Source organism: Alligator sinensis, unplaced genomic scaffold, assembly GCF_000455745.1.
Source record: "Alligator sinensis unplaced genomic scaffold, ASM45574v1 scaffold386_1, whole genome shotgun sequence".
Classification (NCBI taxonomy): Eukaryota; Metazoa; Chordata; order Crocodylia; family Alligatoridae; genus Alligator; species Alligator sinensis.
In genome coordinates, this window is record NW_005841996.1 from 31,358 (window position 1) to 44,202 (window position 12,845).

Genomic DNA, 12,845 nt, shown 5'->3' on the forward strand with positions numbered 1-12,845 from the left:
AGAACAATAAAGAAAATATTTACATTTCCTTTCCTGATAACTGTTGGTTGCTCTTTTATTTACTGGGCATAACTGGAGCCACTGACCTACTATTAACAAAGGAACTTTGTGGCATTTCTGGTCTTCCTGTTTCCTATTATATATAGGCAGTCTTGGCAGCCTTTAGGTTGGCTTGGACTTGGTGAATGGTCTTGAGGAGCTCCAGCACCACAGTATCCAGTCAGGGGAAAGTGCTGTGTGGTGGAAACACAAATGAAGCCCATCAGTTACCAAACATAAATAAATAAAAAAGAAGAATTGGCTCCCATTGAAGCATGTTCTGCATTGCTGCATGCCTGTTCAGGCAGGAGTAACAGTCCTGATAACTCCAAAAGTCTCTTAGTTACTGTGTTAGGATCTGGTTTACTCCTGATTGCCCCTATGCTTGGGGGTTGGAGAGCAGTGTGCTGTTGAAAGGTGGAGGCAATCATGTAAGAAGTGGTCACCCTTAGTTAAACATGGGGTCTGAACTGGGACCCATTATCAGAAGTGATAGGTCCAGAAAATCATGTAATCAGAAGACATGGAGAGCAGAAGGGTGACTGTAGCCTCCGGACTACAGCTCTCTACCATAATGCCAAGCCTGCCCCATGGGCCTGCATGGGGCCCCAACTCCATATGGGACAAGGCCGCAGTGCTATGCACGGTGGATCAAGCCCATTGCTTTGAACCCACACACTTGGCACCCACAGGCAGAAGCTCCAACTGCAGTGCCCTCAGGGGTCTGGTTATGTACCAGCCTGAATTCAGCCTGGGCCTGCAATGAGCTCTGCAAGAGGGGACCAGGTGACCTGGGTGGTGCACTGCCACATCCTGCCTGGACTGCCAATTTAAACCGGTTGCATGTTGTTAAACTGGTTGCACATTGCATGTTGTTGTTGCAGGTTGTTAATCCGCCCGGGTGATTCTGATCAAGTCTCAAACATCACCTGGACAGAGAGCAGGGAGTCAAATGCAGCAAGGAATATGGGTGGCTACCAGGAAAACAGGCTTTTTTTTGGAAAACTATTCATTTCTATATATATATAAGTAAAGAATATATATAGTTTTATATATACAGGTATAGATCTATAAAACTGGACCTCTAACAGCCTGTCTTATGACCATGATGGTTCACTTCACACTGCAAAACCACACGTTTGCAGTTACATCGATCTCCGTCTCGTTAGAAAGGCCGTACCGCGCACCTGCGCTCCCGCGTGCCCACGTGCTTCCCGAGAGCCACCCTGGGTTTCCCTGGGCTTACTGGTCCCCACCCCGCCCAGTGAGTATGCCCAGGGTATTCATTTGCCCAGAAATCGCCATGTCCCACAGGCACTTCAGTTAAATAAAAGGAGAAACAAAGGGCTTTATTCGACCCGGTGCTTTGACTAGAGGACACGGTAAAACAAAACTGACAAAATCCTCGCCCTGCTCTTCAGTATTTCCATGAAAATCCCCGGGTCGCCCTCCTGTCCGTCACAGCTCACTCCCTCCCCAGCCACCTCTGGTGCCTCCTCACGGGAGCCTCTCCAAACTGTTGCTGCTTCCAGAGCTGCCTCCACAGCACCCCCCTGCCGCCAGGGCCGGGGAGTCCTCTTGCTGCGCTTGTGGCTCCAGCACACCCATCACTTCCACAAGTTCAGAGGTGCAGCAGGCAGATCGCACACCCATCCCTTCCACAAGTTCAGAGGTGCAGCAGGCAGATGAAACTGACACTTGCTTCATGATCATTTGTTGCTAAAACACTCTGTGCAAGACAAAACCCAGGCTCTCACCGTCCTCTAAGGGTCTGGGGAAATGGAAGTCAAACATGAACGTGGTTTGCCCACCCGTGCTAGAGTAATCTAGTGATCGCGGGCTGCACAGCAATGACGAGGTGCAAACATGGGCTGGCTTTAGCGCATGCTAGGAACAGGGTTTGAATTACACTGTGATTCTCGAGGGGGGGTCCGCAAAAAAACTGGGCTGCCTGTCACGTTACCCAAATAAAATCAGCGCCCCCAGCTTCCCCATAACTCGAACCCTGCCTAGAAACAAGAGTATGTAGGCAGGTTAAGCAAGCAGTGAGATGCCAGCACATCCAACAGTCACCCCTGCATGTAGCTCTGGAGGCATGCCTACAGCCGCCTGGTCAGACGCAACCTACTCCAAAGCAATGTCTTATGCTAAGGAGGAGTGAATCTGCTCGCGTGAGCAAATGAGCATTTTTGGCAGTGATGGGATGAATAAGGCATCTGTACATGCTAGAGCATGCAAGGCGCATCTCGGGCATCCTTCTGGTGTTACTGTGCTTGAGCCCTGTGGGCAGATAGGATATAGATACAAAAGCAGAAAGAAGGTAGGTTCAAACAGAGTGTGGTAAGGTCGGGGTGTACAACTGGGCAGAGGAAACTGGGTCCTGCACAGAGACGGGTTTTCCAAAGGACAATCCTAGGTGGAACAAAGCTTGGTGAGAAAGATTAAGCTGGTAGTTGTATCTGGCTCTTGTTATTTGAGCATCGCATACAGCCAGCCCAGCCAGTATGTGATGGGCCGCCTCCTCTGTTGGCATAGCTCAGTGTAGCAATCTTGAGGTCAACAAACTGATGCTACTTTAAACCAGCTGAGAATCTCACCCAGTATATACACATTGTTCACAGCCACGTGGAAATTACACTGACTGAAACTCTCCTTTTCTACATACAGTACAGCTCCTTGGAGGCAGTGGAGGCTCCAAAAAAGCACATCAGAACCCCTCAGCACCTGAGCCTAAAGCCGATCACGACACACCCGGACGGTCTGTGAGCATCTGCCCAGCAGCGCTCCATCCCCGCAGGCAAGCGAGTGGCCTTCAGTGTGCCTCTGCCAGCTTCACATGCTTGCAAATGTGGCTGCACAATCGAAACCTTCATGTAGTGACGCAGCCCCTGGGGCTCTCCAGGGCCACCTGCAGGGTGTTTGGAAAGATCCCCAAGGGTGGACTCCCAACCCCTTCCCAGGCAGGAACTGCTCCCCAGGCTGAGTGGCTCTGGGAGCCTAAACCTGTGGTGCTGCTGAGCACCCACAGCTCTCATGCAAGGGGATCCACATGTCATTGGTTTGGTGCTCCTGTATCCCACCAGAGTGAGATTAAGGGATCAGTCTGTGGGGAGAAAGATCATGTCCACAGGGGTCCTGCAGCCTGCCTGGGCTTCCTTACCCTTTTGGTGCAGCAGGATTTGGCCGACCCCTCCTGTGACATGGGGCGGGGTCTGTCCCCTCCGTGGGAAAGGAAAGATGCTAGGAGAGGCATACCAACAGTGCAGGGCCAGGAGTGAGGAAGTGACCCTGCAGAACAGACGGGCAGCCCCACACCAGATTGGGGAGCCAGGGCTGACACAGGGAGCAGTGACATAAACAGCCAGTGCATCCCATCTTCATCATTCAGTGCTGAGGAAGAGCTCTACATCTGTGATAGAAACACGTATGCACATTAGGAGGCCAAGGGATTTGCTTAACAAAACCTTTTATCCGTCAAGCCTCAGAGTTAAGAATTGCAGCTGACCAGCTTTTGGGCACAAGATGCCCTTTCTGAATCTGTCTTACTTCTCTACCATCTCTTCCCAGCTTTCAAGTCCCTCCAAGAAAAGATATTCTCAAACAAGTTCTACTCCTAGCATTATTGCACCTCAGTTTGGAGGAGAGCCTGCCAGTTCCCTGTGAGGGAGAGGTAGGTGTGCACATCTGCGAGGGGCAAGCAGGGGAGTGCATGCTTAGGGGCAACCAACATGGTTTCATTAGAGGCAGGCCCTGTCAGACCAGCCTGGTGGCCTTCTATGTATGACCAGGTCACAAAATCCTTGGACGCAGGTGCACGGTGGACGTAGTCTTTCTGGACTTTAGGAAGGCCTTCAACACTGTCTCTCACCCCATTCTCATTAAAAAATTAGGAGATTGCGGTGTCAATGCCTACACAGTCAGATGGGTCGCCAATTGGCTGGAGGGCCACACCCAGAGTGGTGGTGGACAGGTCATTTTCGACCTGGAGGGATGTGGGCAGTGGGGTCCCCCAGGGCTCGGTCCTCAGGCCCACACTGTTCAACATCTTCATCAGTGACTTGGGCGAGGGGGTGACCTTGTTCAAATTCGCAGATGACACTAAGATGTGGGGAAAAAGAAGTGGGAACGCTAGAAGGGAGGGACAGGCTGCAATTGGATCTGGACAGGTTACAGGGGTGGGCAGATGAGAATAAGATGGGATTCAATACTGACACGTGCAGGGTACTGCACCTAGGGAGAAAGAACCAGCAGCAGACCTAAGGGCTGGGGAACTCTCTTCTCTTCAGCACAGAGGCAGAAAAGGATCTTGGAGACATTATAGACTCCAAGATGACCATGGGCCGCCAATGTGGGAACGTGGTCAGGAAGGCTAACCGCACCTTGTCATGGATCCACAGATGCATCATGAGCAGGTCCAAGGCGGTGATCCTCCCCCTCTATATGACATTGGTCAGGCCACAGTTAGAGTACTGCATCCAGTTCTGGGCGCCACACTTCAGGAGGGATGTGGACAACATCAAGAGGGTCCAGAGGAGGGCCAGTCGCATGATCAGGGGCAGCAGGGCAGGCTCTACGAGGAGAGGCTACGGGACCTGAACCGGTTCAGCCTCCACAAGAGAAGGCTGAGAGGGGATCTGGGGGCCATCTATAAACTTGCCAAGGGAGACCAGCAGGCTATGGGAGAGTCCCTGTTCCCCCGAGCACTACCAGGAGTAACAAGGAATAATGGAATAATTGGCCATAAGCTGACAGAGAGTAGATTCAGGCTAGGCATTAGGAGGCACTACTTCAGCCAGGGCGGCTAGGATCTGGAACCAACTTCCAAGGGAAGTCGTGCTTGGTCCTACCCTGGGGGTCTTTAAAAGGAGGCTAGATAGATAGACACCTTGCCAGGGTCCTTTGACCCCAGCACTCTTTCCTGCCCATGGCAATCCAGATGTTGGAGGTGAAGTGCAAGGCTACCTGCGGCCCTGCCTTGCACAGCTCCTCCCTCAAGTACTCCCTGCATGCCTCATACAGGGAGGACACCACCATCCTGCTAAAGGTGGCATGTGCGGGCACTTGGTAAGATGGTGTCGTGGTAAACACACGCAGCAAACTTTAGGTCAGGTCAGCAGAAGCTTGGTTTATTAGAGAATGCATTCTGGACAGACTCATACACAATTGGAGAATTGTGAAGAGGTCTGACCTCGTACAACAGGTGAGGCGAGTTCATATAGAAAATATGACGTCATAAGCATAGCTACGATATAACTAATCAGCATTTGCCATGACTTTGTTAGTAAAGCGCATGTCTTTTTATTTTATGATTATGTTAGCAAAAATTTTACTATCTCTCGTCTAACTAGCAACTTTAGGGTTCACTTCCCATTTTGGGCTGATTCAGCAGGCCGGTTTGTGGTTACTTTTGTGCTCAGCTTTTGTTTTTTACTAGACTAGGGCAGGATGGTCTTAGTCTGTGTTAGTTTGGCAGTTTCGGGTCATGTCCTTTTTTGACTTCCCCATAGCCTAAGCTGAATACAGATTCAACTCCATTTTTCTCTTCTTCCACAATGGTGACACAAGCACCGTGAGCCACCTGAACACTGACCGCTCAACTAAGGAGAAGGGCTGGCTATCCAGAGCAAGCATTTCCCCCGTGCTCTGGGCAATCTTGCACTCCTTTGCAACTTGCCCTGCTTTCTGTCCACCTTTCTCCCACTGTTCCAGGGTGGCCTGCCTCTGCTTTGTGGGGAAGGGGCCTTTGGAGTGAGCCGGGGACTTCCTTTTGGGCACACTCACACTGGTGCCAGGCTGAGCAGGAAGAACGGCAAGGGGGTGCTGCCTCCTGAGATGCAGCAGCATCACCGTGGTGGCAAAGTGTTTCACATCCTCGCCCTGGCTGATCTGCCTTCAGCAGTGCTGGCAGATAGCAAACCTGGGATCATCTGCCAGCTGAAATTCTCCCACATTACGCTACTTGCCCGCTTCTGGGTTGAGAGTGGGGATGCTGCCTTATGCCCGTCCTCAGCAGGCTGAGGCACAACAGCAGGAGGAGCTGCCTCAGCTCAGGCAGCTGCCTGAGCCTCCACAACCTCAACCTCCTCTGAGGTGCTGCTTTCAGGAGGAGGAAACCTGAGTCTAGGGGAACTTTGAAGGGTGTGGAGCACAAGCTCTGATTCCCACTCGGTCCCCAGAACTGCTTGAACCAGCACTATCAGCATCCCTGGTTCCAGCTCCAGCTCCTCCTTTGGCAGTGGGAGGCTCACGCTGAGAGATGACATTGGGGCGGAGGAGACAGTAATTCTGGTGCTGGTGCCTACTTCTGGACTTAGGGGAGGTAGTGCAGGTACAGAGACATTAGGTATAGGTACTGCTCCCACCTCCTTGCTTCCACTGGCAGCAGAAGCATCATAGCTGCTTGGGAAGAGAATACGTCTATGTTTGCGGGGTGGGACTTGCAGCTCTAGCTTTCCTCCTACCCGCTCTCCCTCCCCTGCCAGAAGACCTGGCACCTGCCTTTCCAGCATGGTTCATATTAATCTTTCCTCTGCTACAAAAGGTGTGTAACTGCGTGTGTCTGACTTCATCTGGGTTCTCTTCTCTAGGGTGTGCAACTATTAGATTGCTTGTGTTCTGCTTTAGTAAAGTTGTGCATTACTTCTTCTCTGGGTTGTGTGACTAACTGTTAGAATGCTTGTGTTGTGTGTTATATGTTTCTGTGTTGCTTCTTCTTTTCTAGGGTGTGCAACTCACTATTAGAGTGCTTGTGTTGTGCAATAATAAAGTGTATTGCTTCTCTCAGGTGTGCAACTATTAGATTGCTTGTGTTGTGCTTTAATAAAGTTGTGCGTTACTTCTTTTCTGGTGTGTGCGTCTAACTATTAGATTACTTGTATTCTTTCATATAATTGTGCATTGCTTCTTTGTTTTTGGGGTCTGCGACTAGCTATTAGATTGCTTCTGTTGTACAATAATGAAGTTGGGCATTGCTTCTTCTTCTCTGGGGTGTGCGACTAACTATTAGATTCCTTGTGTTGTGCTTTAATAAAGTTGCACGTTGCTACGTTTCTGGGGTGTGGGACTATTAGATTGCTTGTGTTGTCTGTTAATACCTTTGTGCAGCGCCTTCTGCTTCTCTGGGGTGCATGACTATTAGATTACTGGTGTTGTGCTTTAATCGAGTTGTACGTTACTTCTTCTCTGGGGTGTGCCACTAACTATTAGATTGCTTGTGTTGTGCTTCAATAAAGTTGTGCATTGCTTCTCTTTTCTAGGTTGTGTGACTATTAGATTGCTTGTGTAGTGCTTTAATAAAGTTGTGCGTTGCTTCTTTGAGGTGTGTGACTGACTGTTAGATTGCTTGTGTTGTGGGATAATAAAGTTGTGCATTATTTCTTTTCTGGGGTGTGCGACTATCAGATTGCTTGTGTTGTGCATTAATACGTTTCTCTGTTGCTTTTTCTTTTCTAGGGTGTCCAATTAACAATTAGTTTGCTTGTGCTGTGCATTAATATGTTTGTGTGTTGCTTCTTTTCTAGGGTGTACGACTATTAGATTGCTTGTGCTGTGCTTTAATAAAGTTGTGTGTTGCTTTCTTGGGTGTGCAACTAAATATTACATTGCTTGTGTTGTTCTTTCATAAAATTGTGTGTTGCTTCTTCGTTTCTGGGGTGTGGGTTTAACAATTAGATTGCTTGTGTTGTGTGATAATAAAGTTGTGCATTGCTTTTCCTTCTCTGGGGTGTGCAGTTAACTATTAGATTCCTCGTGTTGTGCTTTAATAAAGTTGTACATTGCTTCATTTCAAGTGTGTGACTACTAGATTGCTTGTGTTGTGCATTAATACATTTGTGCTGTGCTGCTTCTCTGGGGTGTGCGATATTAGATTAATTGTGTTGTGCTTTAATCAAGCTGTGCGTTGCTTCTTCTTCTCTGGGGTGTGCGACCAACTCTTAGACTGCTTGTGTTGTGCATTAATGAAGTTGTGGGTTGCTTCTTGTCTGAGGCATGCAACTAACAATTTGATTGCTTGGGTTGTGCTTTACTCAAGCGTGCGTTGCTTCTTCTCTTGGGTTTGCGACTAACTACTAGATTGCTTGTGTTGTGTGATAATGAAGTTGTGTGTTGCTTCTTCTCTGGGGTGTGTGACTAACTATTAGACTGCTTGTGTCGTGCTTCAATAAAGTTGTGTGTTGTTTCTTTTCTGGGGTGTGCTACTAATAGCTTGCTTGTGTTCTTTCATAAAATTGTGTGCTGCTTCTTCGTTTCTGGGGTGTACAACTAGCTATTAGATGGCTTGTGTTGTGCGATAATAAAGTTGTACGTTGCTTCTTTTCTGGGATGTAAGACTATTAGATTGCTTGTGTTGTGCATTAATACCTTTGTGCAGTGCTTCTGCTTCTCTGGGGTGTGCGGCTATAAGATTGCTTGTGTTGTGCTTTAATCAAGTTGTGCGTTGCTTCTTCTTCTCTGGGGTGTGCAAATAATTATTAGATTGATTGTGTTGTGCGTTAATAAAGTTGTGTGTTGCTTTTTCTTTTCTGCGGTGCGTGAGTAACTACTTGTTTGCTTCTGTTGTGCGTTAATACTTTTGCATGTTGTTTCTTCTTTTCTAGGGTGTGTGACTATTTGATTGCTTGTGTTGTGCAATAATGAAGTTGTGCGTTGCTTCTTCTCTGGGGTGTGTGACTAACTAATAGATTGCTTGTGTCGTGCTTCAATAAAGTTGTGCGTTGTTTCTTTTCTGGGGTGTGCTACTATTAGATTGCTTGTGTCGTGCTTCAATAAAGTTGTGCGTTGTTTCTTTTCTGGGGTGTGCTACTATTAGATTGCTTGTGTCGTGCTTCAATAAAGTTGTGCGTTGTTTCTTTTCTGGGGTGTGCTACTATTAGATTGCTTGTGTTGTGCATTAATACCTTTGTACAGTGCTTCTGCTTCTCTGGGGTGTGCGAATATTAGATTACTTGTGTTGTGCTCTAATCAAGTTGTGCATTGCTTCTTCTCTGGGGTGTGCGACCAACTCTTAGACTGCTTGTGTTGTGCATTAATGAAGTTGTGGGTTGCTTCTTGTCTGGGGTGTGCGACTAACAATTTGATTGCTTGGGTTGTGCTTTACTCAAGCGTGCGTTGCTTCTTCTCTTGGGTTTGCGACTAACTACTAGATTGCTTGTGTTGTGTGATAATGAAGTTGTGCATTGCTTCTACTCTGGGATGTGTGGCTATAAGATTCCTTGTGTTGTGCTTCAATAAAGTTGTGCATTGCTTGTCTTCTCTGGGTTGTGTGACTATTAGAATACTTGTGTTGTGCGTTAATAAAATTGTGCGTTGCTTCTACTCTGGGGTGTGTGACCAACTGTTAGATTGCTTGTGTTGTGCTTTAATAAAGTTGTGCATTACTTCTTCCCTGGGGTGTGCGACTAACTACTAGATTTTTTCTGTTGCACGTTAATACGTTTCTCTGTTGCTTCTTCTTTTCTAGAGTGTCTGACCAGCTATTAGATTGCTTGTGTTGCGTGTTAATATGTTTGTGTGTTTCTTTTTTCTAGGGTGTGTGACTATTTGATTGCTCGTGCTGTGCGTTAATACCTTTGTGCGGCACTTCTTGTCTGGGGTGCTCGACTATTAGATTACTTGTGCTTTAAGCAACTTGTGCTTTGCTTCTTCTTCTCTGGGGTGTGTGACTAACTATTAGATTGCTTGTGCTGTGCAGTAATTGTGTTGCTTCTTCTCTGGGGTGTGCGACTATTAGATTGCTTGAGTTGTTTCATAAAGTTGTGCATTGCTTCTTCGTTTCTGGGGTGTGCGACTATTAGATTGCTTGTGTTGTGCATTAATACCTTCATGCGGTACTTCTTTTCTGGGGTGTGCGACTTATATTGCTTGTGTTGTACTTTAATAAAGTTGTGCGTTGCTTCTTTTCTGGGGTGTGCAACTAGCTATTACATTTCCTGTGTTGTGCCTTTATACTTTTGTGCGTTGCTTCTTTTCTAGGGTGGGCAACTATTAGATTGCTTGTGTTGTGTGTTAATACATTTGTGCGTAGCTTCTTTTGTGGGGTATGTGACTAATTATTAGATTGCTTGTGTTGTCCTTTAATAATGTCATGCGTTGCTTCCTTTCTGGGGTGTACGACTAACTATTAGATTGCCTGTGTTGTGTGTTAATAAATTTGTGTGTTGCTTTTTCTTTTCTGCGGTGCATGAGTAACTACTTGTTTGCTTCTGTTGTGAGTTAATACTTTTGCATGTTGTTTCTTCTTTTCTAGGGTGTGTGACTATTTGATTGCTTGTGTTGTGCGATAATAAATTTGTCTTCGTTCTTTTCTGTGTTGTGTGACTATTAGAGCGCTTGTATTGTGCAATAATAAAACTGTGTGTTGCTTCTTCTGTTGGTGGTGAGTGACTATTAAATTGCTAGTGTTGTGTGTTGATATATTTCTGTGTTGTTCTTCTGTAATGTTGTTTCTTGTTTTCTGGGTTGTGTGATCATTAGATTCTTTTGTGTTGCGTGTAGTGGACTGTGGTGGGCTAATGAATCTGATCTTGGTTATGAATTGTAACTATGGCGTGTGTGTTGCTCTTCTGTGGCGTGATGTCTGTAATAGCTAACTATATACAATCTCTTCTCCTATGAATATAATGACTTCTTCTATGAGCTGTATGTGTGTGTGTAATTGTGCTTCCCTGAACAGTTGATGTATAACACTGCCAGGAAAAACACTGAGCTTTGTTTTAAAAGTATTAAAAAAAAAAAGAAAAAAAAAGCAAGTATAAATTGAAAGGTATGAATTGCACTGTATTAAGTAAAGAGAGTCTAAACTAAGTTAAGCCTTTCTAAGAACAAAAAGGAGCAGGCAAGTTGCAAGTGAGTGACCTTGAAGCGAGCCAGGCAGCACAGCACATTTCTGACACTCCCACTCGCTCAGAACCACCTCACAAACGGCAAAGCAGCCTGCAGACAGAGGCTTTTATGGTGTTTCTATGTCCCTCCCCCCAGACACTGTAATTGGAAGGTCAATCAGAGAGAAATCATGCTCACTGGCCAGCTAGACATGTCAGTCCTTCCCCCCCTGCTCCCCCTCCTTCTAAGTTTCTGTTTCCCCAGACAGACTGCTCTCTCAATGTCTGAATATTTTCCAAATCAATTCGGAAGCTCTGAATCGATTTGGAAAGCCTAAAGCGTCTAGCGATTCGATTCGGACTCGCAGGTTCAGCCTCAGAATAGCCCGAATCATCTCCAAATCTGTATCCCGGATCGAAGCTTTGCACAGTCCCAATCTTCGCTTAGTTTGCAGGTGGGAACCTCAGCAAAGGACACCAGAGGGTGTCATATCACAGGGAATGGAGCCCTTTTCCATCCCACTTCTTTTATCCTCCTTTCATCCAACATTACCAGACAGACCTTTGACAATCTGCGGGAGAAAGGGAATGATCTTGCGTCGTCCTGTTGGTTGAGATAGAGGACGCTAACCTGAATACTTAATTAACATTTCATGCCCTCACACTGGCTCCTCTTTTTAAAATATCTCTTTTACCCTGACTTAGTTTGCATTCTACTTCCCTTTGCCTCATTTGCTAATAGGGCCTAACTTACACATAACACAGCTAAAAGCTGACAAGAGCTGGTATAGTGCAGCTGACAGGATTGTGGCTGAAGAAAAAGGTCTTTGCCCTCACACCCTATTCATCAGTCCTTACTTTGCCCTCCCCGCCTCCAATGAAAACACACAGGCCTCTTCCCACCCCACACCATGGAGGGACACCATGAGTCGAGCAGCCACAGCCCTGATCGCTGCCTGCACTCCCATCCCAAGGAGGCAGGTCATGACATGTGCTTGCAGCGCCCACCACAGCCTTCCTCTCGCATGCTGGCAAAAGGGAGAAGCCTGGAGATAACCCAGTCCCTCAGGCTGGGAGAGTGTGCTGCTGCATTTCATTGGGAGCTTAATATGTTGTGAGTTCAGCGACAACGCTCTGGGCACTCCTGTGAAGTTCACTCCTGTGAAACCTGAGCCAGCGCTTCATCCTCTGTCAAGTCACAGAAATGGGCCACTCTGTGATTTATGCTAGATGTAAGGGCAACACCACAAGCATGCATGGCTTCTTGAGGATACTGCCTAGCTTTGGAGCATGGATTCAGGAGCATGTGCCATGTGCAGGGACCTGCGAAGAGGGAACCGCTTAGGAGAGAGGAGACAGCAGGGCCCTGCTGGCACTGGGTGTGCAGCTGCCAGGTTGGGCTGAAGTCACGTTGACTCCCCGGGGGCCAGGCCCTGAGTAAACCCCAGGCCCTGGGGTCAGGTCGGGTCTGTGAAGACCTTGCCTCAAACCCAGGCCACCTGCCCCCACCACCCACTTCTTTAACTTGTGAGAAACACTTCTGTCTTAATTCCCAAAGCAAACAAGCGCTATTCACAGCTCTGGGGTGGGTAGGTAGGCCCTATATGTGGGCACTGTGGCTTAGTTGGTGAAAGCACCTGTTCAGTAAATAGGGGATCCTGGGTTCAAATCCCAGCAGTGCCTGCTACTTTTTCACCTCTCACCACAACACAAGGTTTCCTACTGTCACAACAGGATTGAACCTGGAGCTTGCTGGCTCTATCGCTGCGTCCCTCAGGACTTTGATTTACACCTATACCTGTCTCTAATTAACAAGAAATGGGGTCTCTTGAGAGGTAGGTCAAGTATCGTATTTATGGTGGGGAAGGATCATAAAGAGTGGGATCTCTTCCCTGTTTCTATGTGCAACTGAGGACTATGCAATGTAAACCCCCTTTCTTCATAGGAAACCCATGGGTCTGAATTTTTTCTTCTTGTCAAGAGACC

The 12,845-nt window shown here is 47.3% G+C and overlaps 1 non-coding gene across 1 annotated transcript; it reads left to right on the forward strand.

Annotated features, from left to right (window-relative positions):
* The first annotated feature begins 12,468 nt into the window (after window positions 1-12,468).
* TRNAT-AGU lies at window positions 12,469-12,542 on the forward strand. The gene has a single exon. It is a non-coding gene; the product is annotated as a tRNA-Thr (tRNA).
* The last annotated feature ends 303 nt before the right edge of the window (window positions 12,543-12,845 follow it).